This window comes from Lepus europaeus, unplaced genomic scaffold (assembly GCF_033115175.1).
Source record: "Lepus europaeus isolate LE1 unplaced genomic scaffold, mLepTim1.pri SCAFFOLD_491, whole genome shotgun sequence".
Lineage (NCBI taxonomy): Eukaryota > Metazoa > Chordata > Mammalia > Lagomorpha > Leporidae > Lepus > Lepus europaeus.
Window position 1 is genome coordinate 2962 of NW_026909367.1, and position 15237 is coordinate 18198.

The following is a 15237-nucleotide window of genomic DNA, read 5'->3' on the forward strand; positions in this document are numbered from 1 at the left end:
CCTGGTGGGGCTGCTGTTCCTGTCACTTGGTGTTGACGTGTTGGGAGGTCCTGGCTGATGTCTGCTCTCCACCCCTCCAGATTCTGTCTCTGCTCCCCAAGCCCAGGCTGGGACTTCCTTTTCTTTCTTTCGTTGTCTCAGCTTCTGACTTCTTCCTGGGAAACCTCCCGGTCTGGCTCTCGTTCTGCTCTGAGCAGTGGGAATGGGGAGCTTCTTCTGGGTCTCCTACACAGGTGCAGGGGCCCAAGAACTTGGGCCATCTTCTGCTGCATTCCCAGGCCACAGCAGAGAGCTGGATCGGAAGTGGAGCAGCCAGGACTTGAGCTGGCGCCCATTTGGGATGCCAGTATCGCTGGCGCAGGCTTTAGCAGCTACCCACAGCGCTGGCCCCTATGCCTTTTCCTTCATGCTAGGAAGTACAGAGAGCAACATCTTGTCCTGTATAGCTAACTCCAAGCCAGGGATTTTGGAATGAAGGTGGTGAATGTGGGAATCCAAGGAGATAACACACACAATGGAGCAAAACATATCTTTAAAAATTTTATTACTCCTATCATTTAAAAAATCTTTATTATTTGAGAGGCAGAGTGACAGAGAGAGACAGAGATCCTTCATCTGCTTGTTTCGCTCCTCCGAAAGGCCTGCAACAGTCAGGGTCGGGCCAGGCGAAAGCCAGGAGCCAGGAACTCCATCCAAATCTCCCGTGTGGGTGGCAGGGACCCACGTCCTTGGGCCACGATCCACTGCCTCCCAGGCGCAGTAGCAGGAAGCTGCATCAGAAGCGTAGAGGAGCCAGGTCTTAACCAGGCACTCTGATGTGGGGTGCAGGCACCCCAATAGATGGCTTAACCCACTGCACCACAATGCCTGTCCCTGTTTCTACCCGTTGCAGTAAAGGGACAAACTGATGAGTTTTTCCTTTTACCTTCCTACCCTATGTGTGCAGACTTGACCCCTAGCCCACCATTGCCTTGTCTAATTAGTTACGATTTGGTAAATAACTGCCAGGGCCTGGCGTGGTCTTACGTGAGGATCCCCTGTCACCAGTTTACAGGCGGCATCTCTGAAATCAGGACTGACACACAGATTCCGAGAGCAGGTGTTTAGGCTGGTGGTTACTACTCCCACACCCCACATCAGAGTATCTGCATTCGATTCCTGGCTCTGGCTCCTGACTTAGCTTTCTGCAATGATGACTCAACTGACTGGGTTCCTGCCACTCACACAGGAGACCTAGGTTTTGTTCCTGCTTTGAGTTCCCAGCTTCGGCCCCAGCCCACAGCCAGCTGTCGCAGGCATTTGAGAAGTGAACCAGTGGATGTGAGTGTGCTGCCTTTCTCTCTCTCTGTTTCTCAAATAAATAGAAAATAGTAAATAATTTTATTTTTAAAAATTTCTTAAAGATTATTTATTTGAAAGACAGAGTTATAGAGAGGCAGAGGCAAAGGCAGAGAGAGAGAGAGAGAAAGAGAGAGAGAGAGAGAGAGATCCTCCATCTCCTGGTTTACTCCCCAGATGACTTCAGTGGCTGGAGCTGGGCTGATCTGAAGCCAGGAGTCAAGAGCTTCTTTTGGGTCTCCCACATGAGTGCAGGCACTCAAACACCTGGGCCATCTTCCACTGCTTTCTCAGGCACATTAGCAGGGAGCTGGATCAGAGTGAAGCAGCTGGGATTTGAACAGATGCCCCTATGGGATGCTGGCGCTGCAAGCGGAAGCTTTATCCACTACGCCACAGAAGTAGTCCCTGAAAATAGTAAATAATTTTACAAAGACTCAGCTTTAGTCATACAATGAGAACATTAATCTGAACATGAGGCTTCCATGTGGGATTTCTTTTTTTTTTTTTTTTAAATTTTTGACAGGCAGAGTGGACAGTGAGAGAGAGACAGAGAGAAAGGTCTTCCTTTTGCCGTTGGTTCACCCTCCAATGGCCGCTGCGGTAGCACGCTGCAGCCGGCGCACCGTGCTGATCCGATGGCAGGAGCCAGGTGCTTATCCTGGTCTCCCATGGGGTGCAGGGCCCAAGCACTTGGGCCATCCTCCACTGCACTCCCTGGCCACAGCAGAGAGCTGGCCTGGAAGAGGGGCAACCGGGACAGGATCGGTGCCCCGACCGGGACTAGAACCCGGTGTGCCAGCGCTGCAAGGCGGAGGATTAGCCTAGTGAGCCGCGGCGCCGGCCTCTTTTTTTTTTTTTTTTTAAAGATTTATTTATTTGAAAGTCAGAGTTACACAGAGAGAGGGAGGCAGAGAGAGAGAGAGAGAGAGAGAGAGAGAGAGAGATTTTCTATCTGATGGTTCACTCCCCAATTGGCTGCAACGGCCGGAGTTGTGCCGATCCGAAGCCAGGAGCCAGGAGTTTCTTCTGGGTCCCCCACGCGGGTGCAGGAGCCCAAGGGCTTGCAGGCATCTTCTACTACTTTCCCAGGCCATAGCAGAGAGCTGGATAGGAAGAGGAGCAGCTGGGACTAGAACCGGCGCCCATATGGGATGCTGGAGCTTCAGGCCAGGACTTTAACCCACTGCACCACAGCGCCGCCCCTGCTTTCATGTTGATGACAGCTGAGGAGAGCAGAAAAGGAGCAGGGCTTTCAACGCCTTTAACTATTGCTGGAGCAAAAGAGCCCTGTGTGGCTTTCCCTGGGAAGATCAGTTTCAGGCTTCAAGAAAACCAGAATCTTAGGGGCTGTCATTGTGACAAAGGAGGTTAAACTGTTGCCAGCGACAACAGCATCCCATATCCAAGCACTGGCTCAAGCCCAGCTGCTCCTGCTTTGATCCAGCTCCCTGCTAATGCACCTGGGAAGGCAGTGGACTATGGCCCAAATACATGGGTCCAGGCCACCCTGGATGGGAGACCTGGATGGAGTTCCTAGCTCTTGTCATTGGCCTGGCCCAGCCCTGGACATTGCAGCCACGTGGGGAGTGAGCCAGAGGATGGAATCTCTCACTTTCTTTCTGTCTCTCCCATTTTCTCTGTGTCACTCTGCTTTCTAAACAAGTAAATCTTTTTTTTAAATTAATTTTTTCCCCCAAAGAAACCTTTTATTTAAGGAATACAGACTTCATGCATTTCATAAGTACAACTTTAGGAATATAGTGATTCTTTCCACCATACCCGCCCTCTCACCCACTCTCCCACCTCTCCTCCTCCCTCTCCCATTGTCCACTAAGATCCATTTTGATTAACTTTATGCACAGAAGACCAACTCTATACTAAGTAAAGATTCAATAATTTGCATGAAAAACAAAACAAAAGGAAAAATTGTTCCTCAACAGTTGAGACAAGGGTTGTTCAAAGTCATTGTATTTTGAAGTTAATGTCACTTTTTTTTCCCCTCTAGAAACTTAATTAACTTTAAAAAAGCACCCAAGAGTGATAATCTTTTGTGAGCACTTAGACATAATTATAATGCAACTCTTTGAGATCAGAGGTCCTGCATGGGAAGTTAGTGCACGGTGACTCTTATTGTTAATTTAACAATTAACAGTCTTATGTATGACATCAATGATCATCTGAGGCTCTTGACATGAGCTGCCTAGGCTATGGAAGCCTTTTGAATCCACAAACTCTGTCAGTATTTAGACAGGGCCATAAGCAAAGTGGAAGTTCTCTCCTCCCTTCAGAGAAAAGTACCTCCTTCTTTGATGACCACTTCTTTCCACTGTGGTTTCACCAACCGAGGTCCTTCATGTAGGACATTTTTTTTTTTTTGACAGGCAGAGTTAGACAGTGAGAGAAAGAGACAGAGAGAAAGGTCTTCCTTCTGTTGGTTCACCCCCAAAATGACCGCCATGGCTGGCGTGCTGCGCTGATTTGAAGCCAGGAGCCAGGTACTTCTTCCTGGTCTCCCATGCGGGTGCAGGGTCCAAGCACTTTGGGCCATCCTCCACTGCCTTCCCGGGCCACAGCAGAGACCTGGACTGGAAGAGGAGCCACCGGGACAGAACCTGCACCCCAACTGGGACTAGAACCCGGAGTGCCGGCACCGCAGGTGGAGGATTAGCCTAGTGAGCCATGGCGCCGTCCATGTAGAACACTTTTTTGCCACAGTGTCTTGGCTTTCCATGCCTGAAATGCTCTTGTCAGCTTTTCAGCCAGACCAGAATGCCTTAAGGGCTGATTCTGAGGTCAGAGTGCTATTTAAAGTGATTAAAAAAAAAAAAAAAACTGTTCCTCAACAGTCAAAACAAGGGCTGTTCAAATCATTGCTTCTCAAAGTGCCAATTTCACTTCTATAGATTTCTGTGTGAAAGCAATTCTATCTGGGGTGAGGTGAAACCTCATTGTGGTTTTGATTTGCATTTCCCTGATGGCTAGTGATCCTGAGCATTTTTTCATGTGTCTATTGGCCATTCAGATTTCCTCTTTTGAAAAATGTCTGCCTATGCCTTTTGTCCATTTCTTCACTGGGTTGTTTGTTTGTTGTTGTTGAGTCTCAAGATCTCTTTATATATTCTAGTTATTAATCCTTTATCAGTTGAATAGTTTGCAAATAATTTCTCGCATTCTGTTGGTTGCCTCTTCACTTTCCTGAGTGAAGGAAAGTGATTTTGTAGTACAGAAGCTTCTCAATTTGATGTAATCCCATTTGTGAATTTTGGCTTTGATTGCTTGTGCCTCTGGGGTCTTTTCCAAGAAGTCTTTGCCTGTGCCAATGTCTTGGAGGGTTTTCCCAATGTTCTCTAATAATTTGATGATATCGGGTCATAGATTTGGTCTTTAATCCATTTTGAGTGGGTTTTTGTGTAAGGTGTAAGGTAGGGGTCTTGCTTCATGCTTCTGCATATAGAAATCAAGTTTTCCCAGCACCATTTGTTGAAGAGACTGTCCTTGCTCCAGGGATTGATTTTAGCTCCTTTGTCAAAGATAAATTGGCTGTAGATGCTTGGATTGATTTCTGGTGTTTCTATTCTGTTCCATTGGTCTATCCATCTGTTTTTGTATCAGTACCAGGCTGTTTTGAGTATAACTGCCCTGTAGTATGTATTGAAATATGGTATTGTGATGCCTCTGGCTTTGTTTTTGTTGTATGAGATTGCTTTAGCTATTCAGGGTCTCCTGTGTTTCCATATGAATTTTGACATCACTTTTTTCTATATCTGAGAAGAATGTCCTTGGTATTTTGATTGGTATTGCATTGAATCTGTAAATTGCTTTTGAAAGTGTGGACATTTTCCAAACAAGTAAATCTTAAATAAAAGAAAAGAAAACCAGAATCCAGGACACTTTCCTCCCCACTGGCTCAAACTCTCCCTTTTTAATAATGTGTGCTTTGCAGCCATTTTAACCCAAAACATGGGCTCATCTGTAGAACCCTCGCATCTCTGCACATAGTCTTCTTATTCTTTTTTTTTTTTTTGACAGACAGAGTGGACAGTGAGAGAGAGAGAGAGACAGAGAGAAAGGTCTTCCTTTTGCCGTTGGTTCACCCTCCAATGGCTGCCACGGCCAGCACGCTGTGGCCGGCACATCGCGCTGATCCAAAGGCAGGAGCCAGGTGCTTCTCCTGGTCTCCCATGGGGTGCAGGGCCCAAGCACTTGGGCCATCCTCCACTGTACTCCCGGGCCATAGCAGAGAGCTGGCCTGGAAGAGGGGCAACCGGGACAGAATCCGGAGCCCCGACTGGGACTAGAACCCAGTGTGCCGGCACCGCAGGCAGAGGATTAGCCTATTGAGCTGCGGCACCGGCCCTTAGTCTTCTGCCTAAACATAACCCACTCCCACGTCACCTCGGAAGGAAAGTGACATGCAGACTCCACACACTTCCTCTTCCTTGAACAGCGCCAGGCATTCGCAGAACCAAAACAACATTTGGCTCTTAGTCATTACGGACAGTGACTCTTCCTATGTCTACTTAGTCAACAGGGACTCTGTGCCTATGGCACACCAACACGCTAGGGGCTAGGCATGCACAAGTAAATGAAAACCCAGCTCCCTCCTCTTTTTTTTTTTTAAGATCTATCTATTTATTTGAAAGTCAGAGTTAAACTGAGAGAGAAGGAAAAGCAGAGATATATATAAGAGAGCACTGGTTCACTCCGCAGTTGGCCACAACGGCCAGAACTGCGCAGATCCGAAGCCAGGAGCCAGGAGCTTCCTCTGGGTCTCCCATGTGGGTGCAGGGGCCCAAGGACTTGGGCCATCTCCTACTGCTTTCCCAGGCTACAGTAGAGAGCTGGATTGGAAGTAGTGCAGCTGGGACTCGAACTGGCGCCCATATGGCATGCCAGCACTGCAGGTGACAGCTTTACCTGCTACACCACAGCCCTGGCCCTAAGCTTCCTCCTCTTTGAGACTGTATATTGAGGTGAAAAGAGAGACCCATCATATCCTTTTCATGCCTCTGATTTCTGATTGAAAACTGGCAGGTAACAAAAGTCAATGCGAAGTGAGGGGCCGTGAAGCTGAAATAGTCAGCCCTTGGCCCGGACTTCTCCCCACGAGTCTGCATGTCTTTGATTATGTTTCTTTCTTTTTTTTAAAAAAAGATTTATTTATTTATTTGAAAGGTGGAGTTACAATGGCAAAGGCAGAGAGAGAGAGACAGAGAGACAGAGAGACAAGTCTTCCATCTGCTGGTTCACTCCCCAAACGGCTGCAATGGCTGGATCTGGGCTGATCTGAAGCCAGGATCAGGAGCTTATTTTGGGTCTCCCATGCGGGTGCAAGGGCCCAAGGACTTGGGCCATCTTCTACTGCTTACCAGCACCCATATGGGCTGCCAGCACTGCAGATGGTGGCTTTTCCCGCTATACCATGGTGCCGGCCCCTGATTGTGTTTCTAAACCACAGGTTTATTATGGAATTTGTGCATGGATTTATGAGGCAGGCCTAGAGAAATGAGTCCTTGTTTTTATGAAGATATGAAAAAGAACTCCTTCATAAAATAATACAGAATATAATAATCCATCCATTCATTTGTAAATGTCATTTCTGTGTTGATATCGATGAACTAGATCATTTGATTGGTTTTTAATATATGGGAGGGCTCAAAGGTCAGCTGATGCACTCTTGTGGACAATGAACCAACAGCAGTGATGCTCTTGGGTTTACTTTCCTCACTCCTTTCCGCTCGAAGGTAGAGACTTGCTCTTACTGACATTGAATCCCCAGTGCCTGGCAAAATGCTGGCATCCAGGAGAGTCTGAGCGGTTATGCACTGACATTTCGAGGGAAAAAAGAAAGGAAGAGGAGGCTTTAGAGAGTAGCAGCCCCTCTGTGCAGAGAGGGCTCGGTGTTGGCTGCCCCCGGCCCCGCCTCCTGCAGGTGCATCTGGTCACACTCATGCTGACAGCCTCTCTGATGTAGCAGACACGTGACCCCCCCCCCCCCCCCCGTGCCTGCACGAGCACCTGCATGGAACAGAATGTGAGGCAGAGGGGACAGTCTACCCTCCCACTATATGAATGGCTACGTGGCTGTGGGAAGAGAATAGGAATCAGGGTCTGTTTGAGCCCGGGCACCGCCACCAGTGAGGCCCTTTGACCTGGGGTAAATCCTGCAGGAATGAAATGGGAATAACCCAGACCGAGTCACTGTAGACAGACAATGAGCGATGACTCAGCGCAGGGCTTTGTCAGCAGTGGAAGGTGACTGCATTCAGGTTGGGGATTGTTATCATCTTTATGCTTATTATAGCAAAGAGTAATGGGAGAAATGGACGTCTATGCGGTCAGCTAATTCAAGAGCTGAGCCCTCCCCCGCTGTGGCAGATCCCGGCCCTAGGGGGCAGCAGCCAGCAAGTGGGGCACAGAGCTTGCTCCTTGGGAGCCTTGGTTCTGCAGAGGGAGACAGAAGTAGAATCAGGAGGCAACAAGAAAGGTGATTTCCGGGGCAGGTGTTTGATTCAGGGGTGGGGTCATTGCTTGGAATACCCAGATCTCTAGGGCCTGGTTCAAGTGCCCTCTGCTTCCAATCCAGCTTCCTGGCAGCTCAAACACTTGGGTCCCTGCCACCCATGTGGAAGACCCAGATTGAGTTCCAGGCTCCTGGATTTGGCCTGGCCCAGCTCTAGTTGTTGGATCTGGGGAGTGATCAGCGGTTGGAAGATCTTTCTCCATTGGTGTGCGTGTGTGTGTGTGTACCTTTCAAACAAAATGAAAAACAAATAAATGATAGGAAAGGCCAGGCCAGATCGAGATTTAAGTTACAAAGATGCTCTATTGTTCAGGGACTTGGATGTCGAGCAGCTGTTGCTTGCGGAAGGTGAGGCGGTGACCAGGTGTGTGTGTGGGGGGGGGGGGCAGCCATCACCATTCAGCCAGTCTGGGGAAGGTGGGCAGCACAGCCTGGAGCAACACAGCCCAGTCACAGGCTCCCTGCAGTCCCTCGTCCCCACGTCCCCTCTTTCAGCATCCAAAGCAAGCTGCCTGCCCTCTAGCCGCAGAGCTCAGCCTGAGCCACACGTGCGGGTTTCTCCCAGGTGCCCCTTTGTCTGAGTCAGCCACAGGAGCACCTGTTCCCTACAGCTTCCTGCCACTGTGATATTTTTCCCTCCAGGAAGTATGGAGGGATGGACCAGGCCTGGGAGCAGGCGGAGAAGGGCTGGTAGGTGCTGGAGAAGACGGGCAGGGGAAGGAGCGTGGGGGTCCCTGGGCCCCCTCCAGCCCAGAAGTCTGCGGGGAGTTCCAGATTCCTGGCTTTTGGACAGGGAGTTCCCGAGAGGTGGACTTTCTGTTTCTGTGCCTCCAGCTCTGGCTGTGGGGACGCTGTGAGGACCAGGACAGCTTGGTCTGCAGGATCCCTCCCACTCTTCCCTTTAGATCAGTTCTCCTTGTCCATTTGAAAAGGGATACAAGGAGGCCAGCATGTCTGCGCACTAGTCCTCAAATACCTGATGGCCATCTTCTCCAGAAGCTGCTGATGGCCAGGAGCCGAGCCCAGCGCCATCTGGGGGCAGCGCCGACGAGCGCCCGGGCTGGCCCGGCTCTGCATGGCTGGAGCGCCGCTTTGCACAGCCCGCTTCTGGAAACCGTGCCCAGCGCTTTGACAACGCGGTGTGGTGACTGCAGTGGAAGCATTTTCACCTGTGAAAAGGAGTGGCTCACTCCCTCGGTGATGAAGCCTGGGCCGCGGCCAGCAGTCCGGGTCAGATAGTTCCTGAAAGGCCCAGGAACGCCGCGCCGCGCCAAAGGTGCTGACCCAGTGCGCGTGTGCAGACCTGGCGCCCAGGCTCTGGTGTTCGAGCGCCCTGAGGCTGTGGCCCGGCCCTCACCTTGTCCACCTCCTCAGCCCCTCCCGCTGCGCCTTGGTGAACTGGGCGACTTGGCTGAGCTCTGCAGCTCCGGCTGTCTGTCTGGAACTGGGGCAGGACGCCGCTCCAGAAGCCGCCGGCCAAGGGTCTAGTGCCAGGGAGAAGTTCCCGTGGTGGTCAGCCCCCATGCGGTCCCTCTGCTGGGTTGGCCCCTGCCCCCAGCTCCCTTCCGCCGCTGCTGGGCTTTCAGAGGTCTAAGCCGGTGCCCTCCTGTCAGACAGGAATACAGAAGGGGCTCTCCTCTGACTGGGGGGAGGGAGGGGAGCACAGGCTTGGGGCATCTGGGCTGGACCCTAGAAGCTGAACAGGCTCCAGTATAAAGTCCTGGGTATGGGTGAGAGCCTGGCTCTGTGGTTAGGCTGCTGCTGGAGACATCAGCGGCTCGGATCAGAATTCCTGGGTTTGAGCCCTGGCTCTGCTTCTCATCCTAGCTTCCGGCGAATGTGCCCCTTGGGAGGTGGCAAACGATGCCTCAGGTACTTGGGTCCCTGCCACCCAGGTGGGAGACCCGGATGGAGTTCCAGGCTCCTGGCTTTGGCCTGACCCCACCCTTGCTGTTGCAGGCATTTGGGGGTGGCGAGGGATGATGAAGAGAACGAGGGATCCTGGGAGCCAGGAGAGGCTGGTAGATCTGGGAGCCAGCAGATGGAAGATCTCTCTGCCTCTTCCTTTCAAATTAAACAGAAATAAGTAAGAGAGGGAAGGAGGGAGGGAGGGGGAGGGGGAGAGGGAGAGCGAGAGGGAGGGGGAGAGGGAGAGGGAGAGGGAGGTATTGTGGGTAGAGAGGGTGTCCTGGCATAAGAACAACCTGGGAGAGACTTAAGGCAGAGTGGTTGTGGGAGTTTGGTAAGAGCACACTGGGGGGCCAGTGCTGTGGCACAGTAAGCTAAGCCTCTGCCTGCTATGCCGGCATCCCATCTGGGTGCTGGTTTTAGTCCCAGCTGCTCCTCTTCCGATCCAGCTCTCTCCTATGGCCTGGGAAAGTGGTGGAAGATGGTCCAGGTCCTTGGATTCCTGCACCCACGTGGGAGACCCAGAAAAAGCTCCTGGCTCCTGGCTTTGGATCAGCCCAGTTCCAGCCATTGCAGCCCTCTGGGGAGTGAGTTAGCAGATGCAAGACCTCTCTCTCTGTCTCTCCTCTCTGTCTATACCTCTGCCTTTCAAGTAAATAAACAAAATCTAAAAAAAAAAGAAGAGCACCCTGGGTCAGCCTGCTCTCCTTCCCTGCTTCTCTCCTCCTTCTCCCCTGCTGTGGCTGCTTTGCTGCCAGAAGTTTCCTCAGGCTGAATTTGCTGTTGGAGTGAATTGCAGAACAGCAGAGGCCAGGCTTAGCTGGGCGGCAGGAGCGGGAGGGGCAGTTCGTCACAGCTGGAGTCCAGGCCGGGCAGCTGTGTGTCCAGATGGTGCCAGGGCTGGAGCTGGCAGTGCCCGGAGGGGGTGGCGAGGGATGATGAAGAGAACGAGGGATCCTGGGAGCCAGGAGAGGCTGGGAGAGAGGTTGTTGGTGACCCCCAGAGTCAGGACTGCTTGGAAGTGATGGGGAGGAGAGGCCCATGGAGAAGTAAGAAGATTGTGGTGGTCTCGAGGGACCTCAGGTGGCTCAAGGAATCTCTCAATGAACCAGGGAACCTGTAGATCCGAGGGTGTGAAAGGATCCAGAGGTTGGGGGGGGCAGGGAGATGTGAGAGGGATTCAGGTCTCACAGATATGGAGGCTGCCCCAGGGTGAGAGGGATGGAGACCTCTGGCACCCACCTTCTCACCTCCAGGGTGTGCCGAGTGTAGACGGCTGAGGAGTCGGGGCAGCCAGGCCTGCAGCCGCCCTGCTGCAGCCCTAGGGGCTGAGGTCCTCACCGGGGTCTGACCAGCACTCCCGACTGCCTGGAGGAGGAGGCAGGTGGCCTTGCAGAGTTTGGAGTCAGGCATTGCCCCGCGATGGCCTGGCACGTTCCCATTTGACAGATGAGTTAAACTGAGATTGGAGAAGTCAGTTACTGCTTTGCTCAAGTGCGCTAGTGAGTGTACTTACCGAAGAGTCACTCTGAAGGTCGTGTCTTTCTCCTTTCTGTGCCCGCTGCCCTTAGCTGAATTGTCAGGAATTCGCCGGGGTTTGTGCTTTTTTCAAAGGCCGGGGGTGGTGGCGTAGCGGGATAAACCGCCGCCTGTGATGCTGGCATCCCCATATGGGCACCACTTGAGTCCCAGCTGCCCCGCTTCCCATCCAGCTCCCTGCTAATGGCCTGGGTAAGCCGTGGAAATGGCCCACGTCGTTGGGCCCCTGCACTTACGTGGAAGACCCGGATGAAGTTCCTGGATCCTGGCTTCAGCCTGGCCCAATACTGGCCTTTTTGTCTACCTGGGGAGAGAACCAGCAGATAGAAATACCTCCCTCTCTCTCTCTATCTTACCCTCTGTGTCATTCTTTCCAATAAATAAATAAATATCTTTTTTAAGGTGGGTGGAGCAGGTGGTCCTCAGGATAAAGGAAAAGGAGTGGGGAGGTGCTCTGGGTGGCAGGAGGAAGTGACCAAGAGTGTGGATGCCTGGTGCTGCAAAGCCCTCTGGGGCTGGCATGCAGGGCAGGAGGTGAGGGATGTGGGAGAGGCTGCCTGCCTGCGAGCTGTGTCTTTAGCTCGCCGGCACTGGGGAGCCGTGGAGTTTCCAGCCAGGAAATGTTGAGATCTGAGTTCCATTACTCTCACTCCTCCACAGTGCTCTCTGCATGTGGTTCTTACATGGCACAGGCGGCCTGCAATGCGACTGTGTCACCTGCTGCACTTAGGCCCACCCAGATCCAGGGCCCCCTAGACCCAGCATGGAGCACCGTGCAGGTGCAGCATGTGAGTGCAAAAAGCATGGGCAGACCTGGCACCGAATCACAGCTCTGCCGCTTTCCAGCCGTGGGCCCCTGGGCAAGTTATTTCACTTCCTTTAGTCTGGGAACGCCAGCGACGGTGTGAAACCCACCAGAGGGAAGTCAGGTGCAGACTAGCAGCAGACAGGGTATCTTAGATACAGTAACCGCGAGCAGTAAGGACCACAGGAGCTGGCCCTTTACCCACCGTGGCTCAGCTCAGTCTTCCTTCCCCTGCGCTGCTCTGGCCGACCCAGGCCGAAACTCTGCAGATGGCGTTCCCCGGACTGCCCTGTAGGGAGACAGGGAGCTCACCTGGCCCTGTTGGCTTCCGTCAGAGCCGCTGCAGCCTCACCTCCTCTGAGGCCCAGGTGCCCCCACCTTGGTGCCCCTTCCCTGTGTTTCTAGATTCCAGCGAGTCCAGCCTCACCCAGCCCAGAAGTGGTGGCTTCCTCCTGCACTGTCTCTGGGTACCTTGGTGTTCCCTCTTTGCTTCTCAGCCCTCCCACAGCAGGAAAATCAATCCTTTATACTAAGTTCTCTCTGCAGAAATACCTGCTGGGGTTTCTGCTTTTCTATCGGGACTCCCAGCACCAGCAACACGGCCGTGCATGCAGGGGGACTGAGTACTGTGCAGATGGTGCAGTGATCAGGAGGGGTAGGAGGTGGGGTCAGATGTGGAGGAGAGTCTCAGAAGACCCAAGAGCCAGGCCTCCTGATGGGCGGTGTGGTGCACGCTGGCAGTCGGGATTGAACCATGGGATCTGCGTTGGGCAGGGCCACTTGTAGGTGATAGAAGGCAGGTGCAGCTAAAGCCAGGGTTTGAGTGTGGGAAAGAGGCAAGTTAAAGACAGGGACTGGTGGGCCAGGGAGGACCATGCTGTCCTCTCGACTGGACCCTTGGGTGAGCTTGGGCAAGTCGTTTCCCTCTCAGATCATACATGTTGTCTTTTCTGAAACAGATTAAAATAATAATAATAATAATAATAATAATAATAGATTGACTTCTGTTTGACGGTTGAAAGTTCTTTGCCAGCGCAAGGAACTACTGATAGTAGGTATTATTCTCAGGAGAGGGGTGACTCTTGGCATTGTTTCCATTCCGGAAAGAGAAGAGGGTGCTGGGGAAGAGTTTAGGGGGGCCTCCATGGGGGTGATGATCCCCGTCAGGCTGGGAGGTGAGGCTGGGCAAAGGAGGAGGGACAAGGTGGAAAAGGCAGGCAGGCTGGGCGGGGAGGGTTTGCGTGAGAAAGGAAGTCATTACACACACGTCACAGGGTGGGGAGGGGCAGGTGCCATCTGTGAGCCCGGAGCCTGGGAAGCCCTGAGAAGTGACTGTTTTCCTAACACCCTGTTTTGTACCTCCCTAGTGGGGAAACACCATACGGATCCTGGGTTCAGGAGAATGGACCTAGTGCTCACCCCTGGTGGAACACACTGGAAAACATGTTCTTGGAGAGGAGAGTGTGTGGGGGACAGACCCCAGGAGGAGAGAGGGCAATCGCAGGGGCCCCAGCAGGGCCTGGCCTCAGCCTTCCTAGGAGGCTCCCCTCAACCCTCTGCACAGGAGCAAGGGTTCTTTTAGGAGCAAGCTGCTTGTTTCCCACTATGGAAATAATGCATGCTCTGTAAACACCGTAGGGGACAGGTAAGCAAAAGGAGGCTGTAAATCACCCTCTGCCCCATCGTCCAGACTTGCGGCCGGAAGGTGCCCGTGGCGGCCTGCAGCCTGCCCTGTCCCCCAGGGCTGCTGCTCGCCGCCAACGTCCCAGGCCACTCAACGCGCGTCTGCGGCAGCGTTTTCAATGCTGTCACAGTTGGATAACAGCGGCCATAATGCGTACAGTGCTCCACAGCTTAGAAGACATCCATTATCTATGGCGGCCCTTGACCTTCCCCCGTGGAGGTCTCTCCCTTAGGAAATCCTGCTTCCAAAGAGGCCGCCCGCCTCCTGCGCACCTGTGCCTCCCTGCATTCCCCCCCACCCCACCCCAAAGCCGGTCCAGTCCCAACCCTGCTCATCCTGTCTCAGCGGCCGTCTGTCTACCCAGGGTTAGCGTTAGGGTTAGGGTGAAGGTTGGAGAGCTGGAGCCTCGGAGCCCCTCCCCCAGCCCCTCCTCCGTCTGACCCAGCTGTCAATCTGTCCTCTCTGTCCATCCTTCTCCTGAGGCCTTCCCTGTAAGTCTCAGACTTTCCTCCCCACGGCTGCCCCAGACTTCTCTGTGTCACCGCTCCTGCCACCATGTCCCTCTTCCTGTCCAGTTCTCTACGAGGACACAGCTTGAGCCAACCGAGAGGGTGGGGTCCTGAGTGGGTGCTCCCTTGGGATGGGACCCCCCCCTCCACCCCCAGAAGTGACCAAGCAGACTGCCTGTTGTGGCTGATAGGCGGAGTGGGTCGGGTGCCAAAGCCACACGGATCCCAGGGGCAGGGCGGGGAGGCAGTGCTGGGCGTCTCCAGAGCTTCCGGGGCTGCGTGGAGAGCTCTCCCAGCTTCAGCTCCCTGTGCCCTGCGTCCCTCTCTTCACTGCCCTTTGCCTGCCGCTCCGGGTCCTCCTCACCTCCCTGGCTCCTCCATCCTCCCTGTCTGCCTCAGGGCTGCCCACTCTGGGGAGGATGAGGCAGCCAGCATTGTCACGTGTCCCCTTCTGTCTTGGCACTTCCATCGCCATCGTTGTCCTGTGAGTGTCTCCCTCCTGCCCTTTGTCTCTTCTCCATGGCAAGAGCCACTTCCAGTCTCCTGAGTTAGGCACCTAGAGCTCCCCGAGGTGCGGATCCAGCTGGGGCTGGGTGGGGGCTGCACCTCTTGGCCTTAGAGAATGGCAAATGTCCTAGAGTTAGGGGGCTCCGGATTCCAGGCCAAGGGTCACCCCACTCTTTGCCACACCCGCTCTGAGCGCTGGGCCCGTGCTCTCCTGCCTCCTCCGGCAGGTGGGACATCAGAAGTCTGAGCCGTGTGGCTCCTTGGCAGAGCTGTGCTGCAGTCAGGTATCAGGTGCAGGTGAGGACGTGGTTCCAGCTTGACTGCACCTGGGAGGGCAGCAGGTGCCCTCTGCTCTCACTGTGCACTGCTCGCTGTTGGGGGGCCCCTGCTCCCACTGTGCATACAGGGGCCGACCCGGCAC